The sequence below is a fragment of the Balearica regulorum genome, chromosome 10, assembly GCF_011004875.1.
Source record: "Balearica regulorum gibbericeps isolate bBalReg1 chromosome 10, bBalReg1.pri, whole genome shotgun sequence".
In the NCBI taxonomy this organism is placed as follows: Eukaryota; Metazoa; Chordata; class Aves; order Gruiformes; family Gruidae; genus Balearica; species Balearica regulorum.
In genome coordinates this window covers 24,401,130-24,422,214 of record NC_046193.1, presented here as the reverse complement: position 1 = coordinate 24,422,214, position 21,085 = coordinate 24,401,130, and the positions used below count along the sequence as shown (strand labels likewise).

Genomic DNA, 21,085 nt, shown 5'->3' with positions numbered 1-21,085 from the left:
TGAAGCACTCCTTTTTTTAAAAAAAACCCTAGGTTTCCGATTTAATTTTAGCTATGACCTATATTTTCCTAAAATTCTTTGCAGGCTTGTTTGTTGGAGGACAAACCCTTTGATACAAAGATAGGAAGCATTGTGAAACTGATTTCTGGTTTGTATGCTCTTAGTTAAGAGGGTCTGACCATGACTCTTGAACCAAGAGAAACAATCCTGCCAGTGTTTGATGCTGTTGAGAAGCACAGTCCTGAAGCTTATGTAGATTTTTTGTTATGAAAATTTGTTATCATATACTACAGTTTCTCTGATGTTGGCTAGATGATGATGGATTGGAGCCAAATAAGATCTCAGTCATCCAGAGATTGCCTCACCTTGCCTCTGCAGCAAGATTGTTCCCTTGTACGTAGTTCTCCTCCCCTTGAAGCCTCCTTTGAAAACCTCCAAGTGAAAACCTTTTTGGTGTATTTGGCGGCATAATGGGCTTTCAATGTATTTCCCTGATAATCATCTGTAAATTAGCATATCTTGCATTTATAGATTGTAATTACAAAGTATTAGCATAAATTACAATATCATTCTAAGTGAGTAAAGTTTCCTCTTGGGAGAAGCATTGGAGGAGTCTGCCTGGAGCTGTATCTGAGGTTTTTGTTTCTTGCCAACAGTTAAAAAGGATAGAGATAGTAATGAAATAGTTAAGACAAGTGTATACTCTCCTAGGATGGGTTAGCTTTGCAATCGAGCTATATCAACTGAGCTATTAAGAGGCTTCAAGAAGGGGTTTATTTGCTTACTGACTCCCTTTTCATTGTGAGTGAACTCATGATCTTTGTTTCAGGAGAATTTTAGGGAAAGTTTGATAGTTTTCTGAGTTTGTACCCAAATCCAGCAGCTTCAGTTTCTGAAGCAAGCTCTGGTTTGTTGGTGCGCAATCAAAGATTGGAAACTACTGGCCTGGATGAATAGGAACACTTAGCAGGAGTGACTGGAAAAATGAGAACTATTAGTGTGATAGTAACTGCGTTCTCCTACAACATCTGCTATGTGTGAGAACAAATTTAGGAGTCAATTTTTGGTAGGTAATGGCCTTTGATTACTGAGAAGCAGAAACTGTAGCTGTTCTCCCTATTGAGAAGCATGTCATATTGAGAAACGTTTTCTATGAATGGTGGTTCTTCTGCTACTTAATCAAGTAGTAGTAGTCTTGGAGGTGGATGTGAGAGCAGTTCTCACTGCTGTTGGCCATGTCCTCAGCCGGATGCCCTGTGACTTGAAGAAGAGGGGCGGTTCGGGCTTTCTCCCTTCCATATTTAAGAGAGAAGGGAGGGGACTGGAGTCTGAAAGAGGAAAATGAAATGCGTGTGAGAAAAGGCTTTCTTTTGGGGGCTAAACTACTCAGAGACCTCTGTGACCTGTTGTCCCTCTGTAGAGTTTAGTGAATTTCCAGCTGCTGTTTAATATTTGCATACTGCACCATTTTTCTGGCCGACAATAAAGATGTATACTATGGGTCTACTGGGTGACATAACCAAGTAAATGCTTGGTTGCTTTTTTGTCATGCTTTGGGGAAATGCACCTTTGATGTCTAATTTGGGTATGTTGGTCTGGTGGAAAAGCATTGTACAGCATTTATAGTGCGCCTGAGCTGACCTCAAAGTTAGGATTTTCTTTTGTGATCTGCCCTTGGCTTAACTTGCATAGGAAACACACAGTAAAAATTGGAAAATACAAATGCTGGTTTGGGTTTGGTTTTTTTCTCCACAAAAAAGGACAGAATGTTGTCTGTTCAATATTCTGCGAAAAGTACCATGTGTGTTGCCATATTAACATAATATCTTGCAGTTAGTTCAATCTGAGATATACTGTCTTAGCAATGGCATGTGTCTGTAGGTATTAGGTTTAAAGTGTGTTGATTCTGCTTGAAGTTACGAATTAATGATAGACAGCTCGCAGGTTAAGTGCAGATGATTATACAGCTTTAAATAACATATGACAGCTTTTACTGACTTCACAGTATAAAGTTGTAATGCATTTAAACAACTACATGTAAATTTTAAATCACTGATATGATTACTAGCAGAGCTTCTTTGTTTATGATTTAGTGAAATCAGGAAAGCATGATGCAGCCATTTGTTAAATCAACCTTAGAAGATATCAATGTTTTTGGCATTTGAGAAGGCAGTTTAGCATTCAGTCTGCCACAATGTCACAATTTTTTTGCTAAATTCATGAATTGCTAAATTGCCAAAAATACAGCATTTTGTTCAATGATTTGTATTGCAAAATTAGTTACAACACTATTCAAATGAAAGAGTCAGTGAAGAGCCAGGTAAAATCTGAAATTATTAGAGCAAACTTAAATGCAACAGAGATGAAGTGAAGTGTGAACTCAAACTTTAGACACTATTTTTAAGTTATGAGACCTCTGAGGTTGCTTCACACAGCATTACTTTAACCCTAAATTTTCCTAATTTATTTCATCTCATTGAGACTAAATTATTTAATGAAGCTTAAGAAATAGAAATAATTTATTTAAAGTATCTCACAGATAACATTCAATGATCAAGATTGAGAGTCCTCTGGACCCCTTGGTTCTACTCAAGTCTGTATGGAGTGTCTGTATTTTCACTTGATTTTATGTTTTTGTTTGTTTCATACTCACTTTCCCAAGACTTTGCCTCTTTGTCTCCTTCAGCTCTTCATGAGCTTATCCTTTACATAAGCTTGGCTCTGTTTTTAATAAAACACTACCAATTTCACTTGATTTTGGTGATCGCTTATGACAGTGAAGAAACGCTGACTCACCTTGCCTCAGCAAAGAGTATTTCCTTTAAAATTCTTTAAGAATTTCATAAATTCAACTGTAATTAGAAAAATATCACTGAGCTACAGCATTGATCCATCTGTTGTGAACATATTGGCTATACAAGCTACAAGGACAAAGAAACAAAGTATATAATGGAGAAGTGATTTAATAATGACAAAACCTGCATAACATAAGAATTGTAGTCAAGCAATATAATTCTCATTTTTTGATTCATGTCTTCTGTCATCATTTGAATTGCGGCACCTGCCTCTGTCGTGATATAGCCTATTTCTGTCTGCAGTGGATGTCTGCCATCTATTATGGAGCTCTTCTGCCCCCATCAGATATTCAGTGGCAAATTGCACAAGGCTGCTTCGAGTTCCTCCCTCTTCCCCGTTGCCCAGGCATTCATCTCTAGCGCTATGGTTGGTACTGCTCTTGTAGCAGAAATTCTTGCTCTGCTTTCCTTTCACTATTTTCTTCCCAGTGTTCAGATTTCTGTCATTTAGAAAAGGTAATGGACATTTTGCTCTCTTTTAATGATTTGTTGTTGCACTACAGTGCGTTGAAATTGGTGGCAATGCATTTTGTTAGTAAGACAGCATCCTGTGGCTGCTATATGGTGCTGCACAGCGTCTGTGACTTTTTGGTGGCGGCAGAAGATTTTGCTACACGTAGATGTAGGAAGTCAGCAAACTTGGATTGCTGAGAAATTAGCATTCAGTTATATTTTATTAGAGGTTTCTAAAAGCCTTTGCAGGTTGCTGTGAAATTGTCAGTGTTTCTTATTGGAATGGCAGGAACTTTACCTGTTGCAAATGTATTTGTGAAGAATGGATGAACAGGAGCCCTCATGTTTCTGTCTGGCATTTACTACTGAAGTTTAAGACCTGTTAAAGACATCCAGACTATTTCCGTATCTTCCATTTTTTTGTGGAGTCAAGCCCTGAGCTTGGGCAACTCTGACTACATAAATCATGTTCTGAGCTTAATTAATGTTTACAATTTATTTGCTTGCTCAGTTGGTCCTACTGGAAACTGTTACGCTGGCTTGATATGCTACGTGTTGTATGAGATACAGTTTGGAGAAAGGAAAAAGCCCTTATCTTTGTCAGCATGGCTATGTCAATGAAGTAAGTGGCAAAAGTGGAAAAAGAAACTTTGTAATTACATTTTCTGGTATGCTTAGAAACTCAGGCTACACCAGCATGAGGCAACTCATGAGGCAACAGGCCAGGACTCCTCAGACCAGGAAAGACCTGAAGCAGATCCTGGAACCTGCGTTCTCCAACCTGCTCTTCCGAGTCCCCTTGTTGGAGAAGCTTTTTCATGCCTGCCTAATGTGCGTGAGTGCTGTGTGCAAGCTCTTACCAGGAAAAGAGGCTAAACAGATATGGTATTGATACTTTCTGGTCTCATCTCTACTCTGCCTTTCACTGTTAAATTTCTGAAAGCCCTCATCTACTACCATGCTCCTATCACTTTTTTTTTTTCTCCCTTGTGTCTTTGTTCCAACTATATGAGCCAGACTCTTCTTTCTTCATGTTCTGGGCAGAATTATATAATTTATATTGCATTTTTAAAAATACTTACAGTCAATGTCTCTTTCACTCCTGATCCAGAGTTTCTGGCATGCCACAGATTTCTCGTTAGGCTTCATTCTTCCTTTTCCAGGAGCTTCCTCTGTCCAGCCTGGTTCTCATGTGACAGGGTCAGTTTTCAGCTGTCTCCTGATTAGATACACCTACACTTTCCTTTTCATGCTTATAACCCTGTTACCTCCCCAAACTAAACACATTGCCGGGAGGCTTAGGAGTTTAATCTCCTCAAAATGTTGTTTCATTAACCCAGGAGAGTTTTTTTGTGTGGTTGGTTTGGATTTTTTTCCCCTCCCCATGATTTATATGTGGATGCTGCTAAGTTTTGGAGACAAGAGTCTTTATTTCTTGTTTATTCTGCAAAGTGCCTTGAACAAGGTCAGGACTCAGCGAGGTAGCAAGTTGGGTAATCAGGCCAGACTGAAGTGTTTAGTGCATTGTCACTGCTGCTTACCAAGGCAAGAGAGCTACCTGCTTAGTGCGTTGATATAATTTAGAAGAGGTTCTCTTACCACATGAACAAAAGCATAATAAAAACCTCTACAACACTAGTGGAGAACAGGGTTAAGTCTGGGACAGCTGTCAGTTTATCAAGGAGTGGGACAGTCCCTTTCAGATAGAGGTGAAGAACTGTGATACTAGTTTAACTTTGCTTGTATATAGGTTGATGTTGTAAGCATTAACTCACCTTTGTATGGTTCTCCAAAATAATGAGTACTGGGTGAGCCTGATTCTGTGTGGTGCTGAGATCCTTTACTCCCAGTGGGAATTAAGGACATCAAGTACCTTGTGGCATAAGGGAGAGTAAATTCTAAATAATCCTCTGCACACCAAATATTTTTAGTTCACAGTATTGTTCTGTTCTCTGTTCTCTCAATTTGTTGTTGAAATAGAAGGGCAAAATGTTATCCCAAAACCACAGATTGGATTTGTTCTAACACCTCATTTACATACATTTGCATGTGTAATAATCCTGCTGCATGTTGTCAGGCTTTGTGTAGAAACTGAGAAATGAGATTGTCATAGCATGGAAAATAATGTAATAATTAAAGTCTTACCAAGATACTTCACTTGGTCCTGTATTTCAAGCAGTCTAAATTTAAATATTTTTGCATAAATCTTTTCTTGTAGAAGCAGCCTACTGAGCTGAGAAATCAGGATTGTGGTGGTTTGAAAATGATTGAGCCTATATGGGTGTCACTTTCTTTTACTGTACTTTCAGAGCTTTTTGTGGGGTAGTGAGTTACCTGTGAAGACACGGACAAACAGAACAATACTTGGGTCCCAGGGATGCAAAAGTAATGGTACTTTCATGAGAAATTGTGTCCGCATTAACTTGATCAGTGCCATGAAGGTAACGACAATGTCCAACCACTGCATTGCATTGTAACCAATGCCTCTGAAGTTAGTTCTGGTGATGGTTACCTCATGTTTGCTTTCATAAAGAGATGGAGGTTTCCAAATGGAGTCCTGCTCCCTTCCCGGCCGGCAGGAAAATGTGTGGGAATCAACAATAAAGGCAAGTGTTACCTTGAAGTCTTATCGTAGTTTTAGTAGGAGTGAAAACACTACAGTCACTCTCAGGCAGTAACGGTGCCAGCAGTTCTGAGTGGCCACCTTGCAGAAGGTGCAGTGCAGGGACCTGAGGAGGCCTTTCCCTCAGGACAGGGGAGCAGTGCTCAATGTGTCCATTTCATCTGCCTTTCTGCACGGCCCCCAGCCCTGCAATCAGTTCTTGCATCCTCCTGTTTGACCCTTGAAACGTTATTGCAGATCTATTATCCTATATCTGGATACTAAATATAGTTTAACCAGTCATTTTCTTTGGCTTAGATGACCAAAGTGCAGAGCAGAAGCATGGCAAACAGCCAGTAGGTGATTAAGAAGGTAACAATCAGATGTGTGAGGAATAAAGTCAGAATTATCTCAAAATGATTAAGAGTGTTAAAATAGTGGAACGGAAAAATGGAGGAAATTAGTCTCTTTAATTGAAAGAAAAGACCTACCCACTTCTGGGAGGACTGGCATTTGTGTAGACTTCCACAGTGGAATAATAAGCCTTTTGACACTGTTAGGATTTTGTGGAAAAAATACAAAATCAATCTTACTGAAATAGAAATCATTACAAACGTGCAACACCTTGGGTTTTTTACCACTAAGATCCTTATAGGTTTGCTGTCATCTGGACTTACATGGCAAGCATTGGTGTTAGAGCAAGGTGTTAGTGAAGTCAGTTTATTCACTCAGGGTTTCTGTACAGTGAATTGTTTTGGACTATTTGGTGGAAGCCCTTGGCTGACACCTTCTGGTGTTGCTAAAAAGGCAGACCAACCTGATTTAATTTACTATCAAATTGTTCAGTGGATTTGCAGCTTTTTCCCTCCATAGGCCCAAATATTTCTAGGTTGTCATTTGCTTGCCTTAAGTTATAGGAATGATAGGACAAAGGATTTGCTGTCTTCCAGCGAGATCCCCGTAGGGCAGCTTTCCAAGCCATCACTCTCTTCACTTCTGCGTCCTGATGGGACTTCCTGTGTCCTCATCCTCTTTCCAGTTTTGATGATCAGTTTTCACAAATATTTCAAAAATCTTTGGATTTTGCTTAACAGCTCAAATGTATATTCTGTTACTGTCCATGTTTTAAAAAATGACTACATATGCTCCTGGAATAACAGTTTCCAGACTCCTCAATATTTTCCAGTGATGACGTTGACCCCATGAGCATCAAAGCCCTACTAACAGTAAGATTGCTATTCTTAGTTACTTCTAATGACTCTCTTCAAGTAGTCACACTGGTCTACAAACTATATATTAACATAAACAAGGTAGCATATTAAACTGTACCACCCTTTCAGTATATGTAGAATTAGACAATCATAGACTGGTTTGGGTTGGAAGGGACATTAAAACCCATCCAGTCCCATCCCCTGCCATGGGCAGGGACACCCTCCACCAGCCCAGGTTGCCCAAAGCCCCATCCAGCCTGGCCTTGAACACTGCCAGGGAGCCAGGGGCAGCCACAGCTTCTCTGGGCAACCTGTGCCAGGGCCTCAGCACCCTCCCAGGGAAGGATTTCTGCCTCCCATCCCATCTCCATCTCCCCTCCTGCAGCTTCAGGCCATTCCCCTTGGCCTGTCACTCCCTGCCCTTGGCACCAGCCCCTCTCCAGCTTTCCTGGAGCCCCTGCAGGGACTGGAAGGGGCTCTAAGGTCTCCCCGCAGCCTTCTCTTCTCCAGGCTGAACAACCCCAACTCTCTCAGCCTGTCTCCATAGCAGAGGTGTTCCAGCCCTCGGATCATCTCCGTGGCCTCCTCTGGCCTCGCTCCAACAGCTCCATGTCCTTCTTGTCCTGGGGACCCCCGAGCTGGACGCAGTACTGCAGGGGGGTCTCACCAGAGTGGAGTAGAGGTGCAGAATCCCCTCCCTGGACCTGCTGGTCATGCTGCTTTTAATGCAGCCCAGGAGATGGTTGGCTTTGTAACATTAAAACTGTGTGGAAAGTCTACTGTGGCTATAAACAATATGTCTTAGATCTATAAAAGATCACTTAGGCTTTAACCCATTTCCAAAAGAACAAGCAATCTTTTTAACATCATTCTACAGTGTTTGCTCTCCCCTTCAACTTACGTAGGTGGTAAACATTTTAGATTTTTTTCATATCTGATTATGAGTAAAACATTTTGTAGCTTTGGCCATAAAGGACTGTGTTTATATGACAAATATTATTTTCAATATAAATAGATCAGGTTAGTTGCAAGCCCTTCTGGAAATAATATATATGATTTTACTTCTAGTACCTGCAGCTGAGTTATGTTAAAACAGCACTAATCTTGCAGAGTTACTGTAAAGGGAGAGATTTTACTTATCTGGGAAGGCAAAGTAGGGGTTACCTGTATCCTGACATCAAGGTGTACAACAACCTGGATGGATTGGTGTACGAGGAGCATTTCAGGACAACTGTAATATATTTTCTTTCTTAAAACTGGTGCTGCAAGCACTTGGAGCCACAGATCTGGATTTCCAGCAAATCCAAATGGACAGCTGTGTGCTGCACGTAAGTGTGACTAATACAGCTCCAGTCCTCGTGACAGCAAACACTGTTCTCCCCCAGCAGAAAAGCACAACCCGATGTTGATGCTTTGTACAGGGATAGGGTTGCATTGTTTGCATCTTGCAACAAGATAAGATACTGGCAGGTCACTGTAATGGCTTAATTGCAGATTGAGATAGGTCAGGAGTAGGCTGAGGATTGTTTCACAAGCTCAGAAATTAATCTTCAATTGCTTAATTGCTCTGAAAGACCATGCTGTACCAGGCACTGCTTTTCCCTAGCTGGTAACAGTAACCTTTGTGAAGCACAAGTGTGGTGTTAGCCTCAAAGTCTTGTTTATGGGCAAAGACGACACATGATATGTAAGGAGACCCTAGAGCTGAGAATTTAATGTTAGTGTAGTTGAAATCTTAAGGATGTAATCATTATTAGTCCAGATCTAATTGTTACAGAAAAATAAAAAAATAAAAATAATGCTGTTAAAGTCATTATACATACTCTTCTTAATTTATAACCCCTTTCTTTGGGTTACACTCACCATTCCACTGCTGCTCTGCAACCTACAGTTGGTCATTTCATTTTGGTCAGGTTGGAGGTGTGTGGGTATTACAGCAGGTTGCCAGCATCTGGAGTCCTTCACTGTGAGGAACACAACGTTCAGGTTGATGGTTTCATCTTCCTCACCCTAGGATGCACCTGGGGTATTTTGTATGTGTTTGCAAACACACGTTTAGACCTTTCTTTTTCTTTATTGGTCTGCAGCTCCACGTACATCCACATTTACCATGTATGGTACCTTTTGTGTATATCACATGCTGTTTCTTTGTTCTCACACACCACCACCACCCCCCGCACACACTTTCTGCAGCTCCACATCTACCTTTCTTTACCTGACCATTACCGAGTTGCTCACAGCTGTGAGGTTTCCAGTGCTAAGTCTGTGCCCCGTCTCTTACCAACCTGTGCCTGCACTCCTCTGTGCATCCTACATCTCTGCTTGTCACAGCCTCTCCTGTTGTGATACAGTCCTGTATTTCGTCACGCTACATCAGTACTATGGAGATACAAGTATCTCATTCCATGTAGAAAAACCTCTTGTTACTTCTGTCTATCTAAAACTATGGTTGTGCCTCATGATGATAAACACAACTGAAGCAGATTAGCCATAGACACCTGGTCAGTTGGGGAAGTCGCTGTCACAGCTAAACTAAGTGAAACAAAGCTGCAGGCGGGTCAAGAAAAGTACTGACAGAGCAAGCCTCAGTCCTGAGGCGTTGCAAGCTCAGCACAAAGCCTGCGGTGTGTTACCAGCAATGGCAGTACTGTGTTATAGGGCTACACAGGGACTCTGGGAGCTCTGAAACTTTATATAGTATTTCCTGTTGCTGCAATGCATAACTTAATCAAGTCCCAGACAATGTATTATTCCTTGAGTTATCATAATTTAAAATTCATCTCAGAGGAACCAGAAATTCTAGAAATCCTTTAGTATAGTTATCCATCTACAAGTGTATGACTGTTATCTCTGATTGTTGTCTTTTGGAGAGTGGCAGCTATTTCTTATTTTCTTCTTTTTTTTTTTCTCTTCCAGAATTCAGTTCCATGGAGGAGAACAGTAGATCATCTAAGAGTTTTAAAAATTCCTTTCAAATCTATTTTTGCAACTTTTCTGCTGAGCATGCTTTTAACTTGGAACTTTTCCCATTCAACCATTTTTCTTTTCTGTCATTTTCAATTTCCAATACTTTTCTGTGGTCTGATTTCAGAAAGATTTTTTTTTTTTCAGCTGAGAGTTGTAGGCGTGATTCTTCTGCACAGTTCTTTTTCCAAAGGCTCACAGACCCTGTTGGGTCAGGGAGATGTTCCTTCCCCTGGTGCTCTGGAAGCCTGCATCCATGCCAACCTCCTTGCTCTTGACAGGTCAGGGCACAAAAATAAGGCATATAATTGGCCTCTGCAAAGGATGTTTATGCAACTGGAAGTTTAGTGTCACTGTAATTACAGATTTTGATAAATATGCTTAGTTTAGTTTGGTGGGGGGTTTTGAGTGAGAACAGGTCCTTGTGACTGACAGCAAGTGAAACAGATTAACTTTCTATAATAAGCTTGGTAATATTTTCTTGAGCAAATGTGTGATTTGGTCATTTGAGGATTATGTCTTTACTCTGAATACCTAATCTTATCTCAAGTTACTGGTTTCTACTCTGCAGGTAACAGTTGTTTTGCTAGTAAGGACTAAAATGACAGCAAGGCTCAAGAATGCAGTGTTGCAGATTGAAATCCCTTTGCAAGCCCATAGATTTCCCTGGTTAGATTCAGCATGGTGAACACCTTTTTCTGCCCAAGGTACTTTGTCTTCCAGAGTAACAGGGAGACACTATTTATGACAGTTAACTGACACTTTTCAAAGCTTTCTGCTGCAGTATTATGTGTTAGTGAATAATAGTAAATGCTGTAGAATGGAGAGAATCATTCCTTATGGTTAAGGGAGCATCAGTAGCTACCCACAGATGTGGAATTAAGAAATTATTTTCTGACACCACAGCCTGAAATGGACCAAGATAATAGAAAATATAATGTAGGTGGACAATCCACACTGGATAGAAAGTAGATAGAATGACTTAATAGACATTGTGCATCTTCAAGTTCCCTGTAATATGATACTGTGTTTTTTTAGCTGACAGCATATGCTATTTGTGGTTACCCCTTTCTCCACAAAGGGCTGGTTACTTGGTTGCTCAATTACAAAACTGCAAATTCAAACTTCTGTAGGCAGTGCTGTTAAAACTCAGCCATACATCTTTTGCTGCCGTTGTTCAGAGTCATGATGAGGCAAGCTATGGAGACACGTGTATGCTATAACTGTTAGCAGAGCTACTGGAGCTCTGTGACCAATATTTTTGATAGGTTCACATCACCTAGATTAGAATACCATCCACGATCATCCCCAAATCTCCCTTGGGAAGGGAGTCAATTTCAATAACATGCTGATTTGAGCAATTAGGAAATGCACTGAACCAACTCTATCTAGTGATATCACCAAAGTTAAAGATAACGCTTTGTTTGCCTGTTATTCACTGTAGCAACACTGTATATGATAGTTACTGTGCTAATATCAAATTCTATGGCAACTCAAAAACATTTTAAGTCACTTCTAATTGTAGGATTGACTGCAATATGTCTGTATCTTATTTATAATAATTTTTCCAAAGTTGTCATGAGTGTTTTCTGAAGCTTCCGGAAACTGCTGTTCTGCAGTAATTCTAAGCGTTTTTTAGTTGGAAATTAATATTAAAAACTTCAGTACTTCTCCTGCAGTAGCCCTCATACCTCCATTTGCTATTTTTCAAATGAAAAAGAAGTGGGTGGCGAAGAGGAGCGGTATCATAACATTTCTGCCAGGGTGCTCATAGCGAAGTAGGGCTTGTGGCAATGCTGTTTGTGTTTATATGCCTTGTGCCGTCTGCAGCCAGAGATCCTGAATAAAATAGCTAGTCTAATCTCTTGATCCCACGGTGTGCAGGAAGGAAGGAGATTTTACTGGGGTATGTTCAAATATTTTACAAAGATGAGAAGTCTGTGATTTTACTGATGAGAAGTGGAGAGTTGCTGTATTCATGCAGCAAACTGGTGCTAGCCAGGAACAGAAATATGGTCTGTATTAAAACTCTTCTTTTAACTTCAAGTAATTTTTACTTGCAGTTTAAGAAAAATATGTAAGCAGTGCTATATACATGTCCCACTTTCTGCCAGCATTGAATGTATGCAGGACAGATGAGTCTTACCTGACGTAAGACAGCCTAAAATAAAGCAGAGGAGGAAGCCTGAATTAGCAGGTTTTGTTACTTTGAGCGAAGCAAAGACAGGGTAATGGCAGCAGCAGCGCCTGTTGGCCTGAAAGCCAAGATGCTGGGGTAAGGGAAGTAGGTTTATATTTCCGGCTCAATCATTAACTTTATCTGTAAACTTGGTTATTTCCATGTTGCTGTTTGATATTTTCTTAGGTGGGGATGACATCTTTTATGTTTGAGTGTTATGGTGGCCCATAAATGTGAAGGGCTTTGATAGGAGAAGGGTGCTTGAGGTGGTCTGGCCGAGATGCAGGTACAGTGGTTACGGACGGCGCCTTTCCCCCTTTGTGGGGTGGGTCTCCTCCATCACCCTTCCGCTTGCACAACAGTGGCATCTTGAAAGCTAACCCAAACGCAACCGAAGGGTTTGTAAGGTGCCTTTGGTTCCTGTGTGCAGCGTTTTCACAGCAGCGACACTTTAGTCAACAGAGGGAGCTGTGACTTTTCCGAAAATGGGCACAGAAACAGTTTGCTTAATCTTGTCCTGAAGATGGAGTAGTTGGAGCTACTAAATTGGCCTTCGGAGATACCGCTTATCGACTGTGCGATGGTTGAGAGAGAGAATTATCTTAACACAGCAACGAAGTCAAATGTCTTCTGGAAAATACAAGTGATTATGAAAGTAGTTTAGTTTAAATAACCCAGAAGAAAAATATTTAAACACTTTTCTTGAATCTAACTTTATTTTCCTAAAGCAACTTATACCCTGTCATATACAGAAAACTGTAGGCTGATAGTGACAAACTTAGAATGTATAGGTATCTTTAAAAATATTTTACTTTGAAATATGTATACAATAAACAAAGGGTTGATTCTGAGAATGGAAGTTAAAATTTCATGTATTCAAGCATATACAAACTTTCTGCAGTAAAAAAATTTCTCTAATGTTGATTATTCCAACAGGTCTTTCCATAAGAGGTTATCAGTCAGACATCTACCTATTTAAATTTATAAAGTATCAATTTTACTTTCTCATATATATATATATTTCTGCTAACCTGATATAATGCTAAAAATAATTTTAAAAAAATCCCTGCTGAAAACTCTGAATTTGATGTATAAGTAAAAAGCTGTGGAAGATCTCAATGAGAGGGATATTAAAACAAAAAATTCAATTCTTACTGAGCATTTTTAAAACTAAAAGTGGTTACAAGATATTTTATACTAAAAATAAATTCTAAGTGTGTTTTGTATTCTCATGAAAGGATATCAGGCAGAGACAGTAGTTCATTAGGTCAAGTGCCTCTTAAATTTGAAAATAAAATTTGATGGCTTTTACTAAAATCAGAATTTTCTCCATTCTGAATGTGGTAACAATAAATAGTTTTTCTTGTTTGGGAGAGGGACTGTATAGAAACAAGAATCATACGTGGTAAGCTGCTGTTTTCATGGAAAGCCTCAGTGAATTTCCAACACTGCTGAATTACTTTTTTAGGCTTCTCTCCAAAGTCCTAATGTCCTCTCTGAGACGGTTTAGTGCTTATCACCAGGACAGCGTCGTGCCGCTGTGGGGGTGTGTGCCACTGGCCCCTCGCGAGCCGTACAGGCCAGGGAGGCCGAGCTGTGTGTAAAGCATCATAAAGGTGCTGCAGGCCCCATCTTGTACGTGCGTGTGTTTAACGCTGGGCATGTTGGTACTGCCAGGTTGTTCTGCTGAACGTCCGCAGTGGGAGGAAGAGACGTCGCTCTCTTGAGGAGCGAAAAGGAGTGCGGAGGAGGGACAGGCGGCTGTGTCAGTTGTGGACAACTCTTCCCACCCGGGGAGCACGAGTGCCTTGCTTTTGTTTGGCTGTAGGTTGCAGAGGACAGCGAATTAGCCCTGGGAAAGCCAGCAACAAAAGTGGTGGTGAGAAGGGGTTGCTCCTGGCACTGCCTCGTACTTGATCAAACCATTGAGTCGGGGACGTTGCTGTTCTTTTGAAGAAACATTATTGTATTATTGTATTGGTAAATGGTATGGATGCCTGAGAAGGTTTGGCTGATAAAAATTGTAGCCAAAGCTTTTTTTTGAGGAAAAAAATCTGGCAATGCACACAGAGGTGCCGATGTGTGCAGGTGACTGTTGGGCATTGTGTTGCCATTGGGAAGAGCCAGTGTACGGCACGGCCCTGCGCTGCATAAGGCTGATACACACAGAGCCTCGTCAGAGCCCTCTGAAAGGGTCTGAACGTGCCAACTCCATATACAGAAGCAGCATTTGATCACTTGAGTGTATCAGCATTTGGTCACTTTAGTGTGTTTTCTCAATCTGACTGAAATCTTTCTGGTTTTATAATTTTCAAAAATCTCTTATCCAGCAAGCATTTAGCTATTTGATTGTCTGGACTGTTCCAGCCAGAAGTGTTCATGCTGCTGACCTGGCCAAGGTTTGGTGTTTTTTGTTTTGTTTTTTTGTGGGGGTTTTTTTGTTGGGTTTTTTTTTTTTTTTTACATTCTCCTTACCTAAGTTCCACTTGCAGTGTTTCTATCACAAGAGTAGCAAATTGAGGTTTTGGGCTCACTGTGTAGGGGTGCTGATCTGAATAGAGCAATGGAGGCATTTCACTGCAGAGGTGACTACACTTGACAGTATGTAGATTGATTCACATAAAAGCAACACGACTGTGAAGTATTAGCTGGCAGCAGTTTCTCTTGTACTCCGTTGTCTGTGGAATGTGCCGTTTATTTGGTTACAAGCTGCAGACTTACAGGGGGGTAATTCCAAACCAGCAGCACTGAGTGGAGCCACCCCTTAGGTTAAGGCAGCGCTGCAGTCAGGGTCCCTGCCTTTGTTTCTGTTAGGGTTGATTACACAGCATATGCTTGCTTTTGCACTCCTTTTGGCTAGACTTGTTGGTAAAGCTCTTAATAAGGCCCTAAATTCCACTGCAAGCATTGTGGACTTGTGCAAGCTAGGAGAAGAGAGTACACCCTCTTGCACAAACCTTAATTGCATTGTCTTTGTTTAACACAAGTGCTGCAAGTAAAAATGTACTGCTTTGGCAGTAAAATATGCAGATGATTGTAACACCCCACCCCGATTTATTTAAAAAAAAAAAAGGGGGGGGGGGAAATGGGTGTCAGGGAGAACATTTTTATTTCTTCAGGAGGACAAGGCTTCTTGAAATTTTTAAACCATAAAGAGAATACCTTGGATGGAAAATAGATTACAACTATGGAAGTCTCATGTGTGGATATTATGTTGATAAATGTCACTGGAGTGTCTGTGCATATAGCATAAATATTTTATATTTCTTGATTTTTTTCCACCCTTCTTTCCCTTTAATTTACACAACACACTGTTGTTTATAACTACATTTTATACTGATTTGCATATAGAAAGCTTTCTGTTACTTCACTACTTTGCAATATTTGCTAAATATTCAGATGTAACTGATTGTCTATACATTACACATTTATGTATACTTATACATCTGTATATAATTTAATGCCATTGCCTATAGGAATTCTGATGCAGTAAGCTGTTTAGAATATCTCTTCAGAAGTTTGGTATGTCCAAATCTTTCACATTACTACTTTAGTCTGTGGCTTTAGAAGTACTACATGTTACAGACAGCTTTGGAAGTGTTAGCATGATGAGAGATTGTTTTGGAGGGTTGAAGTGGTTTATGTTCCTGAATAGAGAAAGAAACATTCAGCAATTAATCTATTACATGGGAATGAATTGCTGTAGGAAGGTAATAATAGGAAAAAGAGTTATGATAGCTTAGTGAAAGGGGACTCAGGAAAAAAGTTGCATGTGTCTCTGCGTAAGAGCAGGAGCCATTCATTAACTGTGCAGATCATAAAAATCATTTTGGAAATGCTGAGTGTGAGGCCTTGGCTACAGAGGCAAAGGAGAATGTTGCTATCATCAGTTTTGCTAATCTACCAGTTCCATCTTGGTCTGATGTAGATTAAATTTCAGCCAGCTGGCTCCTTTCCTTTATCTGTATCTCTGTCTTGCCCTGACTCTGAGCCATGGGGTCTGATGGAGAAAAGAGATTTGAGTGTCCATGAACAAAGTGAGGCACTCTGTCCGAAGGGTTGGACAGAGGAGGTACCAGGTAGTCCTTGGGACTTTTGGCACAGAGCCCTGAGGGTGGGAGGGTGATTACCCAGAGCCGCTAGTATCTACTGTCAGACAGTGTGGAAACAGGGAAGTTTAGATGCAGCGGATAAAATGGCAGGACAGACCAGCCTTCCCCAGCTGCCCTTGTTCCAGCATTTTGTTCTGACGCGGTCGTGGAGGGAGTTTGTCTCCCGTGCTGCAGTACTGATTTCTTGACTGCACTTCCTTCGGAAGCTGTCCAACTGGTCATTGGGTTCCCAAATGAAATTCAAAAATCCTATGTGTATCTTTGAAAACAAAGACCGGGAGATGATGGAGAGAGTTCTTTGGAGAAGCTATTTTCAGCCATGGGGAGGATATTGTAATGGGAATGCTGACAAGCCTGGTGGTCTCAACAGCAGTAAGTGTGTGGCAGCCCTCCAGACATGGAGACTGCTCAAGATGGTATAGAATTCCTGCAGTAGGAATTGAATAGTGTGTACAAGGCTTCTGAATATAGTCAAACTGCAGAACAAGTAGTACTGACCCAGTTCAGAGAAGAGAATGATGCAGCTGCTAGATGCAGATTCCCCTGAGCATCTGGTATGTGCTCCACCAGCACAATGAGGTCTTCTAGTGTTCCTGTCCCATTGGTTTCCTTTGTCAGCTCTACATGGTCATTATAAAATCAAGGCCTGGTGACTGGTTAATGTACTATCTATGTATTTCCTAGAAAAGTGAGTATTCTGAAAAGGAGTCCAAGTTACGGCAGAGAACACTTCCTCTGCATATTTCTGCATTTTGAAACCTCTGAGTTATCACTGACAGGGCAGAATGCTACCAAATAATGCTCTCATATCACAGCTGGGGTTTTCAGTGCTGAGGTGTGCATCTATAGATGTTACTTTTGGATGACAGTTGTAAAATAAACACCTCTGTTTAATCTTCTTGTAACTTTCCCATCAAGTTTTATTTAGAGAACCACACTGACCCTTCTCATAACCCTTCATGGCCCAACCACAAATGTCTCCTCTGTCTCTAGCCTCCAAGTCATTTGATTTCTTTAAAAATAGTCTAAAAACATTTTTCCTTAACAAGGCAAACATTCTGGCCTAACTAACCTTCATTTTTCTACAAGACTATGCAACCGTGCACGGCAGTGAAGTGTACTTTCGCAGTACATACCATAGAGAGTAATTTTGTGTGGAGTCAGTGCACAACTGACTTCTAACAGCCGGGTGCACGCCATAGCATGCCATGAGATCCAGGCCCCTAGATTCGTTATGGCTTGAGTGTGCCATGGGATCCTTTTGGCTGTTATGGCAGGGCTTCCTGCCCATTCAAGCTGAGGTCTGAGGAGGGTGCTGGTGAGCAGTGGAGTGCTGGATAATCCAGTCTTACCATGATATGGAGTCAAAACTCAGCTGGGACATGCTCTGGCCCCAAGAGTTGGGAGCTGTTCCTGATTCCAGTAGTTTTGCTCATCGACTAGAGTTATTTAGAAAATACTTTCCTGTGTAGGTAAGTCCATGTACTGAAGGGATCAATGCTATAGCCATTTAAATGTTATGCAAAATGGAGCCCTCCTTTTTTGATTCATGTTGCAATTCTGTGTCTGTGTTTGAGTTGTAAAAATTGTACATGATGTATAAGTTCTCAGAATGAACACTGAGGATGCAGACAAAGGTTATTCAGGTATGTGGGCCCCCAGTCATTTAATAGTGAATGGATAAATTAGCAGAAAGGAAACAAAAGCATGTAGCTTTGGAGATGTTCAGCATCAAACCAGAAGTTTCCTGACTTTAGCAGCTGTTCTGAAGCAGCCAGAACCTACTTTGCAGTGTAGGGTACATCTTCAATCTTGAGTTTGACATACGGTTAAGTTCAGGTCTTGCTTATTTGCCTTCTCTTGTCAGCCCACACGTCTGCTGAGAGTTAAGTACTTGGCACTGCTCAGGATGTTGTCTTCTGCTTTTGCTCAGATAAGTAATCTCCCTATCTTGTTGTGAGCATACAGGTCAAGTCACTTGTATGGTGGTAGTCATCCAGTGCCTTTCTGTAGTTTTCCACTATATGCCCAGAAAACTTCCAGCACTTTCCTGTGAAAGAATACTACGGTGGATGTGTTCGCTGCAGTGTAGGATGCTGAGAGATGCCATCAAGTCCTAGCTGTATGCAGTAGTGATACCCTAGTCAAACGTGTGTGCATTTGCATCACAGGTACTCAGGCTCTGGTTAGGTTAAATCTGTATCATGCGAACTGATCTGCAACAGTGATGCAGTTGTAAATTATTTTCAGATTTTATTTTTTTCTTGCAATATCAAATCCTATTAAATTTCCTGCTGCTTTAAAGTTTTAGGATATGCCCAATATGTGAAAAGAAACACAGCAAATCACTGCCTCATGCATTGATTTTATTTGCCTTTTTAAGGCTAAAAATACCCACACATTCATTAAAGTAACTTTCTTGTGGCGGAGCATGAAAACATACTGGTTTGCATTGGTCTACAAAATATGGATTATAGATGTAGTCAGGAGAGGGAAATACTGCAATTACAAGTTAGCACTACATTCACAGAGCATTCAGATGGTGGTTCTGGTGGTGGTGCAGAATGTGCTTTGTGGGTTAAGTACTAATAGTCAGTTGTGAGTACTTCTGCCATCCCAAGCAGACTTTTTGATCTAATTCCATATTCTTTGAGTTGCATAATGACAGCCTATTTAAGGTTTAAGTTTTACTAGTAAATCAGGCTGTGTAGTTGGCACTGACTAACTGCTGGTGTTGTAGATGATTGGAGCAAATGAGCTGAATGCTGTTTGTACAGTAAGCTTTTGTTTAATTAGACTTGGAATATGAAATCTGTTATGGAGTGTAGTTAGTTTAATCTCTGCCATCTAACATCATCATCCACGTCGTTTTTGGATGTCCTAAGTCAAATAACATATATACAGGGAGGAGTAATGTATGTGGTTTTAAAACTGTGACACAGAAAAAAGAATGTAGAAGCAATCAAGCAGAGGGAAAGTTTTGATATTCGTATGAATGAATACCTGTGTTTTTCTCTAGTGAAAAAATTTGGCTACGTATTATGGGCAAAGCATGCCTATAACTTTGATAGGAATTTCTGAGTAGCATTCCAAATCCATTGAGGTGTGGTTTCTTTTTCATTTCACTCTGAATAATTGAAAAACTGGAATTGAAGTCTTTATCTGTCATGTTAAAATGTCAATCTAGTACTAAAGCAACTCCACAGTGCCTATGGCAAATATTGCAAGTACTGGGCAAAAAGGAAGGCACGATGTTTTTTGCATCCTCTACAAAACTCTGGCCTCTATTGGTAGTGTTTTAGTTCAGACAATGCATTTTTTAGGCTTTCTGTCATTAAGGACTATCGAACAATACAAAACCAAAAGACTAAGGAAGCATGCATTGTTTCTCTCATCTCTGTACAGAAGACAGTGCACCACGCTGCAGCAGGGGACTAGTGGTACTGAAAATAAAGCACACGTGCTTTGTCTTTGAACAGAGGAAGGGTTGTATCAGCTGCTGAGATACGATAGTGCTCGGTGTCCCTTTGTACTAGAAGGCACCAGCAGCGTGAATGAGAAGAACTAGCTGTTACAAAGGTGATTGTGCTGCTTAGAAATGTCATTTTTTCCTACAGTGTCCAGGACTATGCTGATGTTCACCATTTAACAACTCCAGCGCAACTTTTTATGCCTCATTGTCTTCCATGCCAGCCAGAACTCAGCTAACGGGGTATTCACCAGACGTGAATCGCGTTAGCCATGAAACTCAAACGTGCTATTGAACCCTGCATGTAAAGATAATCAGGGACTGAGTCATGAAGATCATTTGCTTGCAGAACAAGTACACCTGCAAATCAGTTACTGAATTCTATTAGTATTAACAAAAATCTAAGACAAAAAGAAGTGCTATAGGAGTTGTGCCTAGTATTTATGAAGCCTGTCTGACGAGCCTTTTGCGTGACATATGACCATTTTTACAAAAGTTTTGTATCTTCTTACATGGTGACTTGACTGGAAGACTAACCTTGCTCTCAAACCTTGGTCACGTGTTTACAGCAGGGTACACCCTTCTCCACAGGAGGCTGAAAAATGTATTCTGGGGGGCAAATTTTACAGAAGAGTACTTTGGGATGGGATCTGGTGGTCTAACCTTCAAACCCTCTTCTAGTATACCATTTATACACAAACACCAAGTCTGGAAACTCAGTATGTCTTTGCTTAAGTTTAATAGCATATAACTACATGAGGGTGTGTGTAACCATCTCAGGTAGCCTCAGAACTTCATTTCTATTGCTATTTTCTATCACTTGCTGCATGGTTGCATCATCTGTCATATTTAAGTGATAGTCCATTTATGTCAGTGAATGCCTAGCTTACCTGTTCACAGTGTCTGCAATGACTGCAATCCTTCCAACAATGATCTACATGCCCATACCTTGTGAGATAGATCCTTCCAGCACAGGCCATGGAACTGACTCTAGGCTTTCCCTTGAATTTGCCCATTTTTCCATCCATAAAATGGGGCCAGTAGGGGCATTTGAGAATTATAGAGCTGAAAGTGACATTTTACTAGGATTCTCAAACAGTTGGCATTGGCAGTTTCATGCTTGCTGAATTCAGGATGATGCTTTGAAACTAGCCTCCCCATTTCTTTCAAACAGAATTGTAGAAAATCTTCATCAATTTTCAAGTACCTGAGTCGGGATTGCACCTAAATCCAGATATAA

General features: G+C 40.6%; 1 protein-coding gene across 9 annotated transcripts in view; it reads left to right on the top strand.

Annotated features, from left to right (window-relative positions):
* TMCC1 (transmembrane and coiled-coil domain family 1) overlaps positions 1-21,085 on the top strand; it is a 115,737-nt gene that overhangs the window by 27,517 nt on the left and 67,135 nt on the right. The gene's annotated exons all lie outside the window — the stretch shown is intronic.